A 17237-nucleotide genomic window follows, 5' to 3' on the forward strand; every position below is an offset into this window, starting at 1 on the left:
CAAATAGTAGGAAATATTAATTTCATGCCTTCTGTACACTATGCCAGACCTAAATACTGCAAGTAGGTGAAATGTGAAATGAAATGAAATGTGCCATATTTTTTGTCAATTGTGATTTTTACACCCCAATCGAAATTTGTCCTCCGCTTTTAACCCATCTGTGCAGTCAGAACAGACACACACACACTAGTGATTACTAGGGGGCTGTGGATCACACGTGCCCAGAGCGGTGGGCGGCCCTAGCCCGGCGCCCGGGGAGCAGTTGGGGTTAGGTGCCTTGCTCAAGGGCACCTCAGTCATGGCCTGTCTGGGAATCGAACCCACGACCCTCCGGTCACAAGTCCAGTTCCCTAACCGCCAGGCCATGACTGCCCCAGGTGACACATATGGTGAGCAAAACATTTATTTATATTACAGAGTTCTATCCTGCTAACCAATGCCTTCTCAAAACCTGATACAGATAAAGACCTTCTATAGGACGGTACTTTCCTAAGAAGCAGGGGTAGAGTATTCAACAATTTTACTCAAGTAAAAGTACTATTACTTGAACCAAATGTTACGCAAGTAAAAGTAAAAGTATGCATCCAAAAATTTACTTGAGTAAAAGTTAAAAAGTACTTTGATAAAAAGCTACTCAAGTAGTGAGTAAATACATGAGTACTGTCTCGTGTCAATAAATTACATCATGGGAAATTGAATTACTGGAAACTGACTTTTAATGATAACAAAAATAATTTATTATAAAAATATACAATATATAAAATGTATTTATTATAAATAATTTGTATTTTAGTTTGTTCCTAATTATTAGACCTGTGTAACTTTATGTTTAACTTGTGTGTAAACCTGTGTTTAACTTTAATGTGTTCCACAAAGGCACTAACTGATGAGACTGTCAGCCAATACGTGTAGCTACATCTTGATGCCAATTTGTAGCAAACTTTGGTTCAACTAAATCATCATATATTGCTAGTTTGAATTGGTTTTTAGTATTGCACTGCGTTACATTTATTAATTACACCATACAAATGTATACCTCAGAGATAGCATTACACAAAATTATACACACGGCAAACTTATCGTATCGTGTTTCCTCAAATTTGATGTTGAGTTCTTGTAGGCTGAAATGTCCACACGTTTTAGCAGACATAACTCACAGTGCATTAACTGTCCTTTTACACGTTTGTAATGTGAACATTGGCTGTATGAGTTCAGGGATGCTCGGTAGGTTTTTCTGTCACTTTCTTGCTACCGGTGGAGAAAGTTTGCTTATGTGATCACGTGACTGACCGGCTTCATTTGATTGGTCACTCATACTCATACTCGGGTGACGAGACGTTGGTCAGTCTTCTCACTGAAAAGATGAATTATTTACAAAACGAAAGTAACGGTAGCGCACAGCGCAAATCCGATTGTAACGGAGTAAAAGTCGCATTTTCCTCAGCACATATTTACTCAAGTAAAAGTCGTTCATATTAAAACTACTCTTACAAGTACATTTTTGTCCAAAAAACTACTTGAGTAAATGTAACGGAGTAAATGTAACCTCTGCTAAGAAGTGAGTTGGTGACTGCTGTAGACCACTGCTGTAGACCAACCAGTGTCCACATGAGTCCAGGGTTGCAGCGGTAACCGGTTTCACGGTATACCACGGTATTAAAATGCACGGTTATCATACTGTGTGCGTTTGCTTATTACCGGTAAAAGGCAAGCCAGCGGAGAAACTCACCCGCGCATGCGCAACTCCGCTCCGGTTCAGCTACTCAGCACACAGCGGTGAGAATGGCAGAAAGTGCATCAGACTTAACAAATTTTTAACAAAAAAAAAGGCTAAACTAAAATCAGCGGCGAAAATGACGTAATCGCGTTGGCTAGCCGTGCGCGAGCGCAATGAACAAAGTCGTGTTTGCAGGGTTCATACACCTTTATAAGATGGAATTAAAGCACTTGTACGACACTATCAGGGTCCATTTCAATATTTCCCAGCACGTTAAACTTAATTAAGTTAAATATTTATACATATACTCGAAATGATTCGAAAGAATTCACTTTATCACATTATTTAATAGTTGTTTATTTTCAAAACACCCAATCTTAACGTCTTCACGTTCTCTCATGTTTCGTCCTGGAATTACAAGAGGCTCGTATTTGTTAACACAGGAGAACTGTGCGGAGTCGCGCGCTACGGTCACTCGCTAAAGTATAATCCTAGCTTTTTATGGTCCTTGGATGTGAAAGACGCCATTAATTTACATGCGTTCATTTTCAAATTCTAACGTGCCCTTTTTTTCATATGTTAAAACCAGACTCGATGTGAAAGCCTTAAAATAGAAATCTATTGTGAGGATCATGTCAGAAATAAATCCTCTCTTTCTGCATTATCTGGTTATATTCCAACTTGTTTACAACAGTTGTTGATCAGACACAGACCCAGGCTCAGTTTATCAGATATTAAATAATTTAAACTTAAATAATTGGACTGAAATCCATGATTTAGGTTTTTTCTAATTTTGCAGTATTTATATAAACACATGTACATCTTGTTTTTTTTAAAGGAGACATTTTGTATACAATAGTTCCAGTATAGTAAATAGTTCATTGAACAAAAAAAAAACTTTTGTTGTAATTTCTTTAAGGGTCAGTGTATCTTTTAATAATATACGAACTGTGATACCGTGATAACCGTGATACCGCGGTATTTTCTGAGACGGTTATCATACCGTGAAAATCTCACACCGTTGCAACCCTACATGAGTCTAACCTAAGCCAGTCTCAATAAATCAATGTACATCCAAAGCCAGTCCAAACTATCACTCTACCTCTGCTCCTGACCCACCTGAGGCAGGTAAACAAGAGCTCAGAAGTAAATATTTGGTCTCCAGGGATCCCTGAGGACTGGACTAAGATCCTCTGACCAAAGCTGTCAGTGTTTCAAGTATTCAGAAATACATCAGTCAGAAATATGCTGTGTGCAAATCCATGTCACTCTGAACATAACATCAATTGGTATTCTGTTGTCCATGAAAAATAAGAATCATCAAATTGTAACTATCCCTAAAAGCGCAATACTGGTGCTCTGAAGTTCTGAATGTTTTAATTTATTTTTTATTTTTTTTACTAAGACTTCTTTTTTAAATTGCTCATTAAATTAAATAATTTAAAGGCAATTTTATCTACTAGGAAGGAAAGATTCTGGATAATATTAATGTTTATTATTTGTTGTTGTTTGGATTAGGGGTGACCTGCAATAGTCGCTGATTCGACTATAGTCGACTATACCCCCTAGTCGACTATGAACGTCATAGTCGAATGTACCATTCTAACTGCATGGGGGTGCCCAAGGATGCAGCTAAGCATTAGTTGTTACATGAAATGTCTTTGTTTGCGTTATATATAGCCTTTTGTCAAATAAAATCATCCTAATTTCTGTTAATAAATAAATAGGCATCTTCCTTACTACACATTAATAAATCACGCCCTGCAGTTGCACAGTCCAAATGAGCGGAGCTGAACACGCTACAGGATCAGCATTTGCCGAGATTATAATGGCTACTAAAAAACTACAAAAGTATTTTGAAAAAGATAAAGATGAATCAAACAAAGTAAAGTGCAAGTTATATCATCAACGTCTTTCATTTCACACGACAACAACTAACATGGCATACCAATCTAATGAATACCAATTGAATACCAATTTCAATCTTCTATACAATAATCCACTCACATGACATCAAGTGGCATAACAAAAAAGACAAATCAGAACCCAAAAAACATTGCAATCCAATCACAAGCACTGACTCTTTATGTTTGTAACCGGAACGAAAGGTCAGCTCAGACCTTCTGTCTTAAAAGGAACAGGTCAACCCCAAAAGTACAGCAGCTGTCAATAATGCTCATAGCCTTGGAGGCATACCACATTCTCAGTTACAAAAGGCATGACAGTGTCTTAAATTTTTCAGGGGGTGTAGCTTTTTGTGTTCGAAGATGATCCAAGGAAATCTAATCTGGTGAGCTGACCTTGAAGGGGAGACTCCCACATTAACTAATCAGCCCCTGGCCTGCTGCTTTTATAGGCCAGGAGTGACAGGCAGGCAGGAGGTCTGGCAAGACAAGGAGGCAAGAGGTCTGGCAAGACAAAGCGAAAATATAGACAGAGAGATAATAGAGCATAACGTGCAGGACAACTGGATGATGAAGAGAGATGGATAAAAGGAGAGAAGGAGGGAAACGAAGAGGCTGTAACTTCCTTAATCACTCAAAGGCTATGTTTATATTCTCATAAGCTCTCTTATCTTAAACTGAATATGCAAGAATTCCAGTTGGACGCATGCCCCACTTGCTACTGACTCATGCTGTTCCTGTTAGTGCCTGTGTCATAGTAATGAGAAAAAACTGTTGAACGCAAAAGTGGCTTTTGCATTAGTGCAAAATATTAAATGTAAAAACAAATGGACACACACTTCCAAAAACACACCAAAACAACCAAAAACATGTAATGCATAATTTATTTTCATCCTCTATCTTTGATTTTCACTTCTGATTTATTCATACTCCTGCTTTATAACAGTTTACAACACAAACAGAAAATTCACCTAACCATATTGGGAGATGTTCAGAAAATGACCGGGACCTGAATGATGAATGAACCAAACATGAGTTCTGAGAATTCTGAGATCACCCACTCAAATCTGTCTGAACCAAAGACATCAACCACAACTCTTTTATACTCTGTCCAGCACACACAGACTCAGACATACAGACATACACACACATACATATCCATCCATACAAAATCTCAATAGTTTGTGCTTTATAACTTTGGAAGAATGTATGCATGATATCATGCACAGTCTTCATGTAGAGATGTGAAACAGAACATTAAAAAAGAGAATCATCATCACAGTCTGATGACTTTACTTTTAAATGTCAGAACAGCAGTTTGTCCGTAAACTTGAGAGAATCAAGACATTTTCTTTCAGGTCAGAATTGTGTGCTTTGTCAAGCTGAATAATTAGATTTATTAGTTAGTTAAACCCTGACCATGCATCCTAAGTTGAGTATAGCCAATACAGAATCTCCACAGCTAGCAGATGTGGTGGCATGCGTTAATCAGTGTCCTCCGCATTAACACAGCATCTGCAACGCCCCCGACATCCTGGATAGGAGACCCCTTCTACACATGACATAACACAACAGGCATCTACAACTCCCTGATTAAACACCCACAAACAAGAAAAGAATGAATTACCAATGCAGTGCTGCCATGTAATTAAAATCCACAAGCATGCCTCATTAATTATGTAAATAGTGAAGTGTCATTAATTTCGGTGTTAGTGGTATAGCTGGGTGAATGTGACAAAGTGATTGTAACAAGGGGAAGCGATTGGAGAGCCCTTTGCTGAGCAGAGGATTGTGAAGTATATGTGCTTCTGTTCCAGCCATTGAAATAAATGTCCTCCACTGGCAAATGCAGCTGAAGCTGGCAGTTTTCAGAGATGACAGCAGGAGTGGAGCAGTTTGGTACACCTGACACGGCGTAGATGACAGCAGGAATGGAGTGGTTGCTACATCTGACACGGCGGAATTATGTAGCAGTGCCACTACCAAACATTCTTTACCAAGGTTCTGCTGGAGCATTAAAAGGAGCTGAGTGCTTTGCTAAAGGAATGCTAAAGGTGTCTCAATATGGGGCTTTGGAGCCCAGAGCACAGTTAGACCCATAATGCTTCGATCAGAAGGCTGGACAAGAGTGTCCTCTAATGAATTAAACATGCAATGCCAAACCAGAACTACGGTACTGTTAAACTAGGGCAAGGTAGAGGGAGGAAAAAGTCACCTTGAGCACAATTACTCGGACAGGACACCCAGCCAACATTTCCAAAGGTCAGACACACTGGTAATATATTTCTCTTTTCACAGTCATCTTCCGCATGCTTATACAGGATTCATTTGAATACCTCACTTCAAACATTTTACATCATGCCAAACAGAACACTAATTTCTCATAAGCAACCAAAGAGTGAATCAAAAATGAGGCCTGTGCAATTTTTGTCTCTCCTAAGCTTTCTTGTTGGTCCACATTGTGGCTAGGTAAAGATAGCTCAATGAGTGAGTGTAGGGGCATAGCTAGGCCCAGCGAGATGGCATGCTTTAATATTGGGGTTTTAAAAGTGGCTAGGGGATGGAAAGTGAGACTGGTCTGTGGGGAGGTGATCTGATATCCGCTCGGAGCCGACACATCAGGCCTGGCCTAGATAAGCTGATGAGTTTGGAGATGCTCACGCTTCCTCCACTTACACAAAAAATGAACAGTGTTAACCCTGTAGTGAGGATCCCTCTGTCACTCTCTCATTCTCATTCTCTCTCATTCTTTTCACCTGTTTCACTTTTCTCTGCCCTGTCCTTCCATCTCCCACACCTTTTTTGTTGCAATGTTCTGTTCAAAGTGTGTATGTTCATCTTAATGTGGCGAAACCTGAAACAATTAAATGATAAAACCATAGCACCTACTGTACTGAAAGGCCTGTGAGGTAGTATGCTGCTGTGACTACCAGACTCAGCATGTCTTAAGTGTATACTTAATTTCTGAACTTTCTAGGATAGATTGTAATAGGTTTTAGGTTTACACTTCGTCAGGGTGTGACCAAAGGCAAAGGAGCACAACAAGGAGAGTCAATTTATACATTTATTACCCCTTATGGGGACACATACATTCTGGCCAGACGAATAACCAAAGGACTCCTTAACACATGGCAACTTGGCCACTTTTAACAGCATGGGTGAGACCATACACAATTCACCAAATACATTCCCCCTCAATAGAGACTAACAGATCACTTATAGCTCAATAATGCTATTTCCTATCTCACATCCCATTCCCAACACCCAACATAATACTTCCATGTTAGGCATAAAAAACAAAAAAGGTACATATAGTTCACATAAGGCAGGAAAACAGATCTGGGTAAGCTCAATGTCACGTAGGGCAACGCCCCCTCTCGTAGCTGTCACTTTGGGTTCCCTCATGTCCGTGTTCCCTGCCTGTTTGTCCCGCCCTGCTCGTTTGTCTTCGTGTTTCCTTGTTTGTTACCACGCCCAGTGTCATTGCCATCACCTGTCCCTAGTTAGTTTCTATGTATAAAGTCCCGTCATTCCCCAGTCGTGTGATCCGTGATTTTGTCTACTTCGTGCCTTGTGCTTTGTATACCTGTTCTTCGTGAGTATTGTTTCCGCTACCAGAGTACCTGCCTGTTCCGTGTTTCCCCGTCGTGTTTGGTTTATCTGTCCGAGTATGTCTGTTGTCATTTCTTGTATGGACTGCCTTCCCGATATGACCTGCGCCCGGTATTACGACTCTGCTTTTGGTATTCCCCGTATTAAATCTCGCTCATCTCTGCAATTGTGTCCGTCTCCTCGCTCCGTGGCGCAAGCCACGTTACATACGGCTACTCCACAGGACACCCCCATGTATTTTTTGGGGGGGAGTACAAGCCACGTCGGCTTGGCGGACACGCCCCCCGATGACGTCAGTATGGTGGCTCCGCCCCCCGAGGACGTCGGCTTGGCGGCTCCGCCCCCCGAGGACGTCGGCTTGGCGCACACGCCCCCCGAGGACGTCGGCTTGGCGTACACGCCCCCCGAGGACGTCGGCTTGGCGTACACGCCCCCCGAGGACGTCGGCTTGGCGTACACGCCCCCCGAGGACGTCGGCTTGGCGTACACGCCCCCCGAGGACGTCGGCTTGGCGGACACGCCCCCCGAGGACGTCAGTATAGTGGCTCCGCCCCCCGAGGACGTCGGCTTGGCGGTTCCGCCCCCCGAGGACGTCAGTATAGTGGCTCCGCCCCCCGAGGACGTCGGCTTGGCGGTTCCGCCCCCCGAGGACGTCGGCTTGGCGGTTCCGCCCCCCGAGGACGTCGGCTTGGCGGTTCCGCCCCCCGAGGACGTCGGCTTGGCGGTTCCGCCCCCCGAGGACGTCGGCTTGGCGGTTCCGCCCCCCGAGGACGTCGGCTTGGCGGTTCCGCCCCCCGAGGACGTCGGCTTGGCGGTTCCGCCCCCCGAGGACGTCAGCATGGCGGTTCCGCCCCCCGAGAACGTCGGCTTGGTGGCTCCGCCCCCCGAGTGCATCTCCTCACCTCGGATTCCTGTCCCCGCTGCCCGTAGGCAGTTCATACCTGTTCCTGTCCCCGCTGCCCGTCGGCAGTTCGTGCCTGTTCCTGTCCCCGCTGCCCGTAGGCAGTCCGTGCCGGTTCCTGTCCCCGCGACCCAGGAGAGGTCGTTCACGCCGGTTCCTGTCCCCGCGACCCAGGAGGGGTCGTCCACGCCGGTTCCTGTCCCCGCGACCCAGGAGGGGTCGTCCACGCCGGTTCCTGTCCCCGCGACCCAGGAGAGGTCGTCCACGCCGGTTCCTGTCCCCGCGACCCAGGAGGGGTCGTCCACGCCGGTTCCTGTCCCCGCGACCCAGGAGGGGTCGTCCACGCCGGTTCCTGTCCCCGCGACCCAGGAGGGGTCGTCCACGCCGGTTCCTGTCCCCGCGACCCAGGAGGGGTCGTCCACGCCGGTTCCTGTTCCCGCTGCCCGCCAGCGGACCCTGCCTGTTCCCGCTGCCCGCCAGCGGACCCTGCCTGTTCCCGCTGCCCGCCAGCGGACCCTGCCTGTGCCCGCTGCCCGCCGCCCGGCTCCGCCTGTGCCCGCTGCCCGGCTCCGCCTGTGCCCGCTGCCCGCCGCCCGGCTCCGCCTGTGCCTGCTGCCCGCCGCCCGGCCGCGCCTGTGCCCGCTGCCCGCCGCCCGGCCGCGCCTGTGCCCGCTGCCCGCCGCCCGGCCGCGCCTGTGCCCGCTGCCCGCCGCCCGGCCGCGCCTGTGCCCGCTGCCCGCCCGCGCCTGTGCCCCAAGAGACTGTGCTGCCCCCTGTTGGGCATGGACTTTGTGTTCCCCCTGCTCCGCCATGTACCTCCTATGTTCCGTTGCCCGTGTTCCCCTTGCTCCCTGGTCCCGTCCCTGGTTTTGTTTTGGTCCCTGTCCCCGTGGTTGTGTCTGTTCGTGTCCATGTTCCTGTTCCTGTGTCTGTTTCCTGTGGTGTCGTCTCTGTCCCGGTCCCCGTGTCTGTTCCCCGAGTTGTTACCCACCTTGTTCCTGTCCCCGTCACCATCGTCCAAGCCGTGTTTGCCTCAGTGTTTACCTCTGCCCTGTCCCCTGGCCCCGCTCCAGTGTCTGTCCCCTGTCCTGTCCGGTCCAGTCCTGCTCCTGTGCCTCGCCCTGGCCCTGTCCTGCCCCCCTGTGTCCCGTGTCATGCCGTGTCCCGGCCCGGCTCTTGGCCTGTCTCCCTGTCTCCAGTCCCTGCCGTGTCCCAGGTCCCCCGTCCTATTTTGTCTGGTCCTGTCCCTCCGGTCTGTCCTGTGTCCGCTGTCCCTGTCCTGTCTGCCCTTGCGTGCCCCGGAGTGGCACGCTTTGAGGGGGGGTTCTGTCACGTAGGGCAACGCCCCCTCTCGTAGCTGTCACTTTGGGTTCCCTCATGTCCGTGTTCCCTGCCTGTTTGTCCCGCCCTGCTCGTTTGTCTTCGTGTTTCCTTGTTTGTTACCACGCCCAGTGTCATTGCTATCACCTGTCCCTAGTTAGTTTCTATGTATAAAGTCCCGTCATTCCCCAGTCGTGTGATCCGTGATTTTGTCTACTTCGTGCCTTGTGCTTTGTATACCTGTTCTTCGTGAGTATTGTTTCCGCTACCAGAGTACCTGCCTGTTCCGTGTTTCCCCGTCGTGTTTGGTTTATCTGTCCGAGTATGTCTGTTGTCATTTCTTGTATGGACTGCCTTCCCGATATGACCTGCGCCCGGTATTACGACTCTGCTTTTGGTATTCCCCGTATTAAATCTCGCTCATCTCTGCAATTGTGTCCGTCTCCTCGCTCCGTGGCGCAAGCCACGTTACACTCAATAAAATGCTACTACTGTCCCGACCTATGGTCTGACTTCTTGCTGGTGTGCCCTCCTAGCATAGAAAAGTACGTTTTAAAAATACTAAACCATTGGCACAAGGGATGAACAGTGTTACACATATTATAAAGAGAGCTACCTACATCCTATAAATGTATGGTTTCATATTCACTGATGTCTTAATACCTATAAGCGCATTAAGCTACATTTAAAACCACCTGAACTCCCCAAAACTACCAACACCCACACACACAACCCACATGCTGTTACACATGGGGGCCTTAATGGGCCGTCACACACTTATGAGGTATTGAACATGGGCTCATTCTTTTTTTGCCCTCCTTTTTATAGACCACATAGGTGCCTCACACATGGTTGTACTACAAAAGATGAAGTCCTAAAGGAGAGGAAAAAATCTAAAATAATCAAGAGTACAGAGGCAACCTTTATCTCTGTCTATCTCTCCCTCTCTCTCTCTCACTCCCACAAACATACATAGAATCACACATTCACAGAGACTGAAGAGCTGTTTCTTTCCACACAGTGCCATACAAACACTATCTGTGCTCCCATAATCTCTACTTCCAGTGACAAGACTGCAATTATACTACCTGTCTAACTTCACTCATGCATGCACACACACACACACACACACACACGATGCCAGCTAGGCAGCAGTGCTAATATGTCACACACAGCTGTTTTTTGTATCTGCAATGAACATATCAGCTCCTTTGTTTTTCCATTCATCCATCAATCCATCTCTAAATTGGTCTCTCCCTAGCTCTGGGGGTGACACAGAGCTCCTAGAGCTGATTAGGAGGCATCTGCTCAACTAAGCATTAAATACTGACCACCAGCTAACCACACATACACATTGACACATGCATAACACACATACTCAGCTGGGAACACCCATGGGAACACATACACATCCATATTGAGCATGCACTGTGGATGTGCATAGAGACACATTTTGAAGCGCACTTTAACACTAGCCACAAGCAATGCAACTATGCACAGAGTAGCATGGACATGGTTCATATACACACATGATTTTCCAGTATATATATTTATGCATAAAGGCAAACATGAACAAGTGGAACACAGTCAATAGCACACACACACACACACACACACACACACACACACACACACACACACAAACACACGTAAATGAATACATACATTTGTACTCTCGCACACACACAGACACACATACTCTTCATTGCTCCACTGCTGTAGGGCATTTTACAAATGCTTCAATGGTGTGTAATGACTCAGTGATGTGTAGTGTGACATGCTAAACTGATTTTTCAGCCTTAAAGGATGTAGTGTGTGTATGTGTTTACAGGGAACAAGAATTAATTAAGCTAGAATAATATTTGCTAAGCTTTACTATCTTTAGTATATTAATATACTTCTGCAGTATAACTTGTGTATAACTCCATTTCATGCTCTTTCCATTCCATGAAAGTGATTAAAAGATTAATAAATGATAGCCAATGTACTGTATTACTATTGTAGGTGATGAAACCAAATATTACTTTAGAAACAAGGCTTTTTTCTGTGGCTTCAAGGTCTACAGAAAACCTTATCAAAAACTTATCAAAACTAAGTGTTAAAAATCTGCATATCTGAATACCTGCTGTCATCTGCATATCTAGATAGATTGATGAACCACCCAATCCCAAAAGCCCAATGCTTTATTACACTGGACAGAGCTGGCCCTGACCAATGTGATGCCCTTGGCGAGATTTTGGTTGGTGCCCCCTGCATCAACAATTATTGGGTTGACTGTATCAGTATTAAAGAAACAAATAAAAAGCAAATGAATTGTAAATATTACTGTATAACAAGAAATAAATATAAAGGTGTTGCACAATTTTTTAACTATTTTATATAAAGTAGTGCAGAGAACTTTTAAATATTAATAATTTAAAAAATAGAAATAAAAAAACAACTACCACCAATGCAAATCAGTGCATTTTGCCTACTGCAACATTGTTATTATTTCAAAAGTGCATCTGAAATTAACAGAGGAGCATATGTGTGTTTTAATATATATTTATTTTAAAAACTTGTTGAGCTAAGCTAATAATAGCACCTACTAGGATTGGGCAGTATGATGGCAGTATTGTAAAATTGTGGCAGTATATTAACCACGTGATGTGACACAACGTGCCAAATCTGCACGTTGAAGAAAAAAGACATTTTGCGTATACGCAATGTATGTATGTGTATGTAATGCATACATGCATTAAAAACATCTGTGGGCAGGGTCAGCAGTTGGAGCTCACTGATTGTTTATGGAGTGGCGGTGTTCACTAAGATCATAGAGGGGAAAAAGCCACAATGACGACAAGTGTTAGTTGTGATTCAAGCGAGCTGGTTTAAAAGAAAAACACCACTGCTACAGATTGGCAGCATTTTGGATTTGTTTCAAATAAAAAGGGAGAACCAGCAAACCTATGAGTCAGTGTGTAAGATCTACTTACTTGTAGGGAGTCTCTAATCAACGAGGATTAAGACATGCTTATTTAGTGAAAATGGGGGGTTATGAGGTCTTTTCAAATTTCTTTAATGAGTTTAGGGAAGGGGATAACTGGCGCTATCACTTGCTAGCTAGTAACTCACCATATATTACCATTATATTACTTCTGGCTTTTTGCCACCTTTCTTCCTCCACTTTTTTTCTTTGCGCGGGGGCGGGCGCGCGGGTGATGGGTGTCGTGTGTTTTGTTATTATAATAATTATTAATTTGACTAATCAACTAAATTATGATTATCTGGACTTTACTCACATTTATTAATTGTTCATTTGTAAATAAAAAATAAAAATAAAAACCGCATGCACGCGAGCGCCCCCCGTGGACAGACAATGCCCCTAGCATTTGCCTATATTGCCTAATGGAAGGGCCGGCCCTGACACTGGACCAGAGACTACATTAGTGGTAGCTAGAAACAACTGCTCATTGATGTTTTTGAGTTTTATTCATGGGGGTGTTACATAATTTTTTTATCAGACACCTTACAGGTTTAGCCCTGCTGGGACAAACTGAAGAACCTCCCAAATTGGTATATTTGTATGTTAAAAAATGTATTACTTGAGGGTGAAGCCAATAAGTGCCTGCCCTTCTGTATTCTGGGTATAATTTTGCAGTCCCTGGTTCAAAGGCCCTACCAGCTGTGGATTGTACATGATGTATCCCACCAGTCAATAATTCAAACAGCCTTTTTATTTTAGTACTGCATAGATGCTGTATAGCCTGAAAAAGCAAACTAATGCCCTGACTTTGTAAGAAACTCTGGGTACATCACAGACTGGACACATCTGTGGACTGAACAAGGAAAGTAGATATTGTGATCATATTAAAACAAGCAAACAAGAAGAGGCATATAAGCATTTTATAGAACTGGTTGGCTATTTTCAAATGGTTAATGGAGGAACAAAAGTAAGTAAGTAAAGTAAAGCAAGACTATGAGAGAGAGAGAGAGAAAGAGAGAGCGAGAGAAAGAGAGAGATGGATATTTCCTCATGTGACGATGTTTACATTTTAAGTACTTACTTTTTATTTTTTTGCATGTTTAATAAATAATATATTGTTAACATGAAAATACAGTTTTAAACAGTCATGTTTTCTTCTATGGGAGAAATCTATGGGACTTCAGTTGTAGATTTGAATTACATTTTCCTTTCAAAATATTAGAACCACAATTTTAAGATATAGTCTAGCCCTTGCATATGCCCAGTTAGTCCAGTTCCCCAAAACACCCGAATTAAGAGAGAGAGTAAGAGAGAGACAGAGTGTGAGAGAGTGAGGAACAGTGAGAGACAGTGAATGAGAGACAATGGGAGAAAATGAGAGAGGTAAAGAGAGAGAATGAGAGAGAAGTAAAGAAAGGTGAAGAGCTCAAACTGATTCCTTGCATGGTATAACAGTAGCAGCAATGCTTCCAAGCCTTAGCAGGAATTAAAGGAACTGCATTTCAAAATGGAAGACGAACAAAAAGACCTGAAGCATCTCACCAGCCAACTCGCACAGCACCGCAACATGGGTCATTAATTCTAATCAACATGAAACGTATGACTGGCCACTACTCTTTTACACTAAATGTAAAGCTGAGTTTCTCCATGCTACACCTTGAGCTGGTCGGCTAGTGCTACGACCCTCTTTCTGTAACCTCCTCTCTGTCTTTGCACTCATTCAGGCCTCACTGTGGATTTCCAGTCTGGAACACAGGAGATATTATTGGATAACCTCATTTCTTTCCCCTCATGCCTTTAGCACCATCCTACATGTTCATTATTTTGCTCTCAGGCTCTTTCTCTCTATAACTCTATCCCTTGTGAACCCTGCTTCTCTCTGTAACAGACCATGTCAAATCACACAGGGGGACAGCAACACCCATCATAGGTCTTTGGAGCAGTTACTTAAAAAAGTGACATGGAGATTACAAAACCTAATTGATGGAAAGAAAGTAATGTTTAAAAATATCAGTGGGCGGTTTTGTTTTTGTTTCCTTAACTCAGGTGTTTTGGGGAACTAGACTAACTAGACAGGTCCACATCTAAGGTATAGTTTTAAAGTAAAGAACACACATTAAAACAAAATAGCTGTCTCCTAAAATATACATTTTATTTTTCTTTTCTTCAAAACATTTTCACAAGCAAATTGTCCAAAGCAACCTCTCACCTCACTGTCTACCTTATAGAGCCCCAGGACCAGTGGTGTTGAACCCCCTTTCTCTCCAGAGAATTCACATGGAATAACCCCAGCATATTTCTTTCTCAAAGTCCCAAATGTTTGTGACTTCCATAAACATACTTCTCACTCAGTACATCAGTTCTATTAAATACAGTCAGTATGCATGAGAGGTCACTACAGATACTATATTTTCTCATCAGGACAGAGAAAGTGGTGGTTAGTAATCACGCAGTGATGGTTAATAATCACATTATTCTTGCATGTTCTTGCATGTCTCTGTGCAGACTAAGGATTTATACTTAATCTAAGATAACGTGATCAGGAAGCACATTAGAAAAGTGCACAGTTTGTTATTTTTTTTCCTTTGGTTAAATCTCAATGAGCAAATAACATCATCGTCAACAGACAACCATTTAACAACCTCTTGCCTTCAGGTGGTGCTGATAACCTGAACCTGAATAGATGTAGAGGCTAACTTGATCTGGAGATGAAAGTGAAGCATGCTTTTGAGTAAATGGCAGATAGAGAGCTGTACCCAGAGAGGAGAAATCACTCACATAACACAGCTCAATGAAAGACAAGTGCTTTGGGCCACACAAAGCTGATATCAGTTGCCCAGCCATTTCTGACTATGTTCTGGAGCCTCACTAGGCCTTCTGAGATTCATCATAAACAAATTAATACTCATAATGACCGGTGTTGCCTGCAATATGTGTCTGGCAGACAGCCCAAGAGGGAGAAAGAGGGCAAACTTGATGGAGCGTTATTAAACTTTGCAATAATAACAACCATTAGCCATAACCAGCATCTTCCTCAGAGAAGCCTTGCTAACCATTACACCAAGTTTCACCTTGATACTTTCAGAACCATTATGAAACAAGAATAATTTCACAACTCATCTGTATCATATCAATAAAATAATGGCAGCAAGAAAAAATATTAGTGCTGTCAATTCCAGGTGCCGCGATTAAAAGTCCTCACCAGGATTTTGCTCAGGCTTCCTGGATTGTGTTGATTCCACTAATTTTACCTGGATTGCTAATTAGAAAATCTAGCAAGCTTGAGCAAAATCCTGGTGAGGACTTTTAATCGCGGCACCTGGAATTGACAGCACTAAAAAATATATGATAGCCCGTTGCGTTCCTATACCACTTAAATCTCTAACAAACTGTAAGCCAGTCAGTGATGATAAAGTACATTATTATAAGACAAATGTATTTTCACATGCTAATAAAATCTGAAAAAAGTCATTTAAAATTCCCACTGCCATTTAGGTAAAAATGCTGTTTTATCTATATGCTGATACAAAAGCACCAGGTAAACAGAACTTCACAAAGAGCACTGAAGCACTACAAAATCACTACCTAATTTTCCTGGCTTTGCTTCATTTTAATGCATCATTTAAAGACCACGAATTGAGCTATGAGTCATATTCTGATAAAAATGACCACACGACGTTCCCATGGTCCACTGTGGCTTGTTGGGAGAAATCTCCCTGATGCTCATCAGTGTGCTGAGCTGATACTACTGCCCATCAGAGGCTGTGTTTACCCCATATGTTCCACTCTCCTACATCAGCAGCATTTTGCAAGAACACAAACATTAACATCTGCTTGGGCCACCTACACTACACAATCTTAGTCACATGCCTGTATTATGTTTGCTCTATGAAGGGTCACTTATTTATTTTGTAATATAGATGGTATTTTAAAATATGGCTATTTATCGAACAAAGACAACTACACTGCATGTATAGATCCTATGATATACTATTTTTAATATATTGCCGTCCATGGTGCATCATGTGCTAAATTTCCGAGAGCAAATAGCCTACCTGACATTTACGGATACGTTTCTGAAGAAAGAAAAATGAATGTAATGTTGTTACATGTATAAATTGATTCCTTTTTTTAAGTATTACAATTATATTTAAATTAGAACAGATAGATGAACATATATAGAACAGATATAAGCCGAAAGTGGTAATAATTAAAACAATTATGATTACATTATACTATACATTATTGTTATAATTGTTATTATGAACAGAAACTTTTTTAAAGTCAAAGTTGGATATTAATCACTTTCGCCACCATTCAATGACCTTAAATAAAAAACAGTCTAATGATATTTTTTTTAACTGAAAATGACACAACACAGAACCATTGCTATGGCATTTGGGCAAATTTAGAACCAAGAATGTAGGGTCGTCTCGGCCTACACCGTCGCTGTTGCTATTTCCTACTGTGCACTGCTGCGTTACCACGGCGCCAGAAGCCCGATATTGAAGTCTATGAACAACGTTGAAAACGAGAAATATTAATGTCAAGAACGCAATGTGTAATATTTACAATTTTGAAATTACTGAAGCCTACAAACTGCATAAAAGCTGTAGTAGCAGATAGGCTTTCTGCGCCACGCAACAGTGTGTAGCTCTGAACACTTGAACGAGTGACAAAAATTAGCTTCATTTGCACTGTTTGCTGACACAAACTACAGTAATAACCATGCATTCTAACAAAATACTGTACCCAAACTCGGAAGCGATAAATCATATTGTAGGTCTCTGGACAGTTGCTGTACAGTTGGGCTGCACC

At 43.1% G+C, this 17237-nt stretch overlaps 1 protein-coding gene across 17 annotated transcripts in view; it reads right to left on the bottom strand.

Moving 5' to 3' along the window:
* Positions 1-17237, bottom strand: part of cacna1c (calcium channel, voltage-dependent, L type, alpha 1C subunit) — a 427514-nt gene that overhangs the window by 387737 nt on the left and 22540 nt on the right. The window lies entirely within an intron of this gene.

This window comes from Brachyhypopomus gauderio, chromosome 5 (assembly GCF_052324685.1).
Source record: "Brachyhypopomus gauderio isolate BG-103 chromosome 5, BGAUD_0.2, whole genome shotgun sequence".
In the NCBI taxonomy this organism is placed as follows: Eukaryota; Metazoa; Chordata; class Actinopteri; order Gymnotiformes; family Hypopomidae; genus Brachyhypopomus; species Brachyhypopomus gauderio.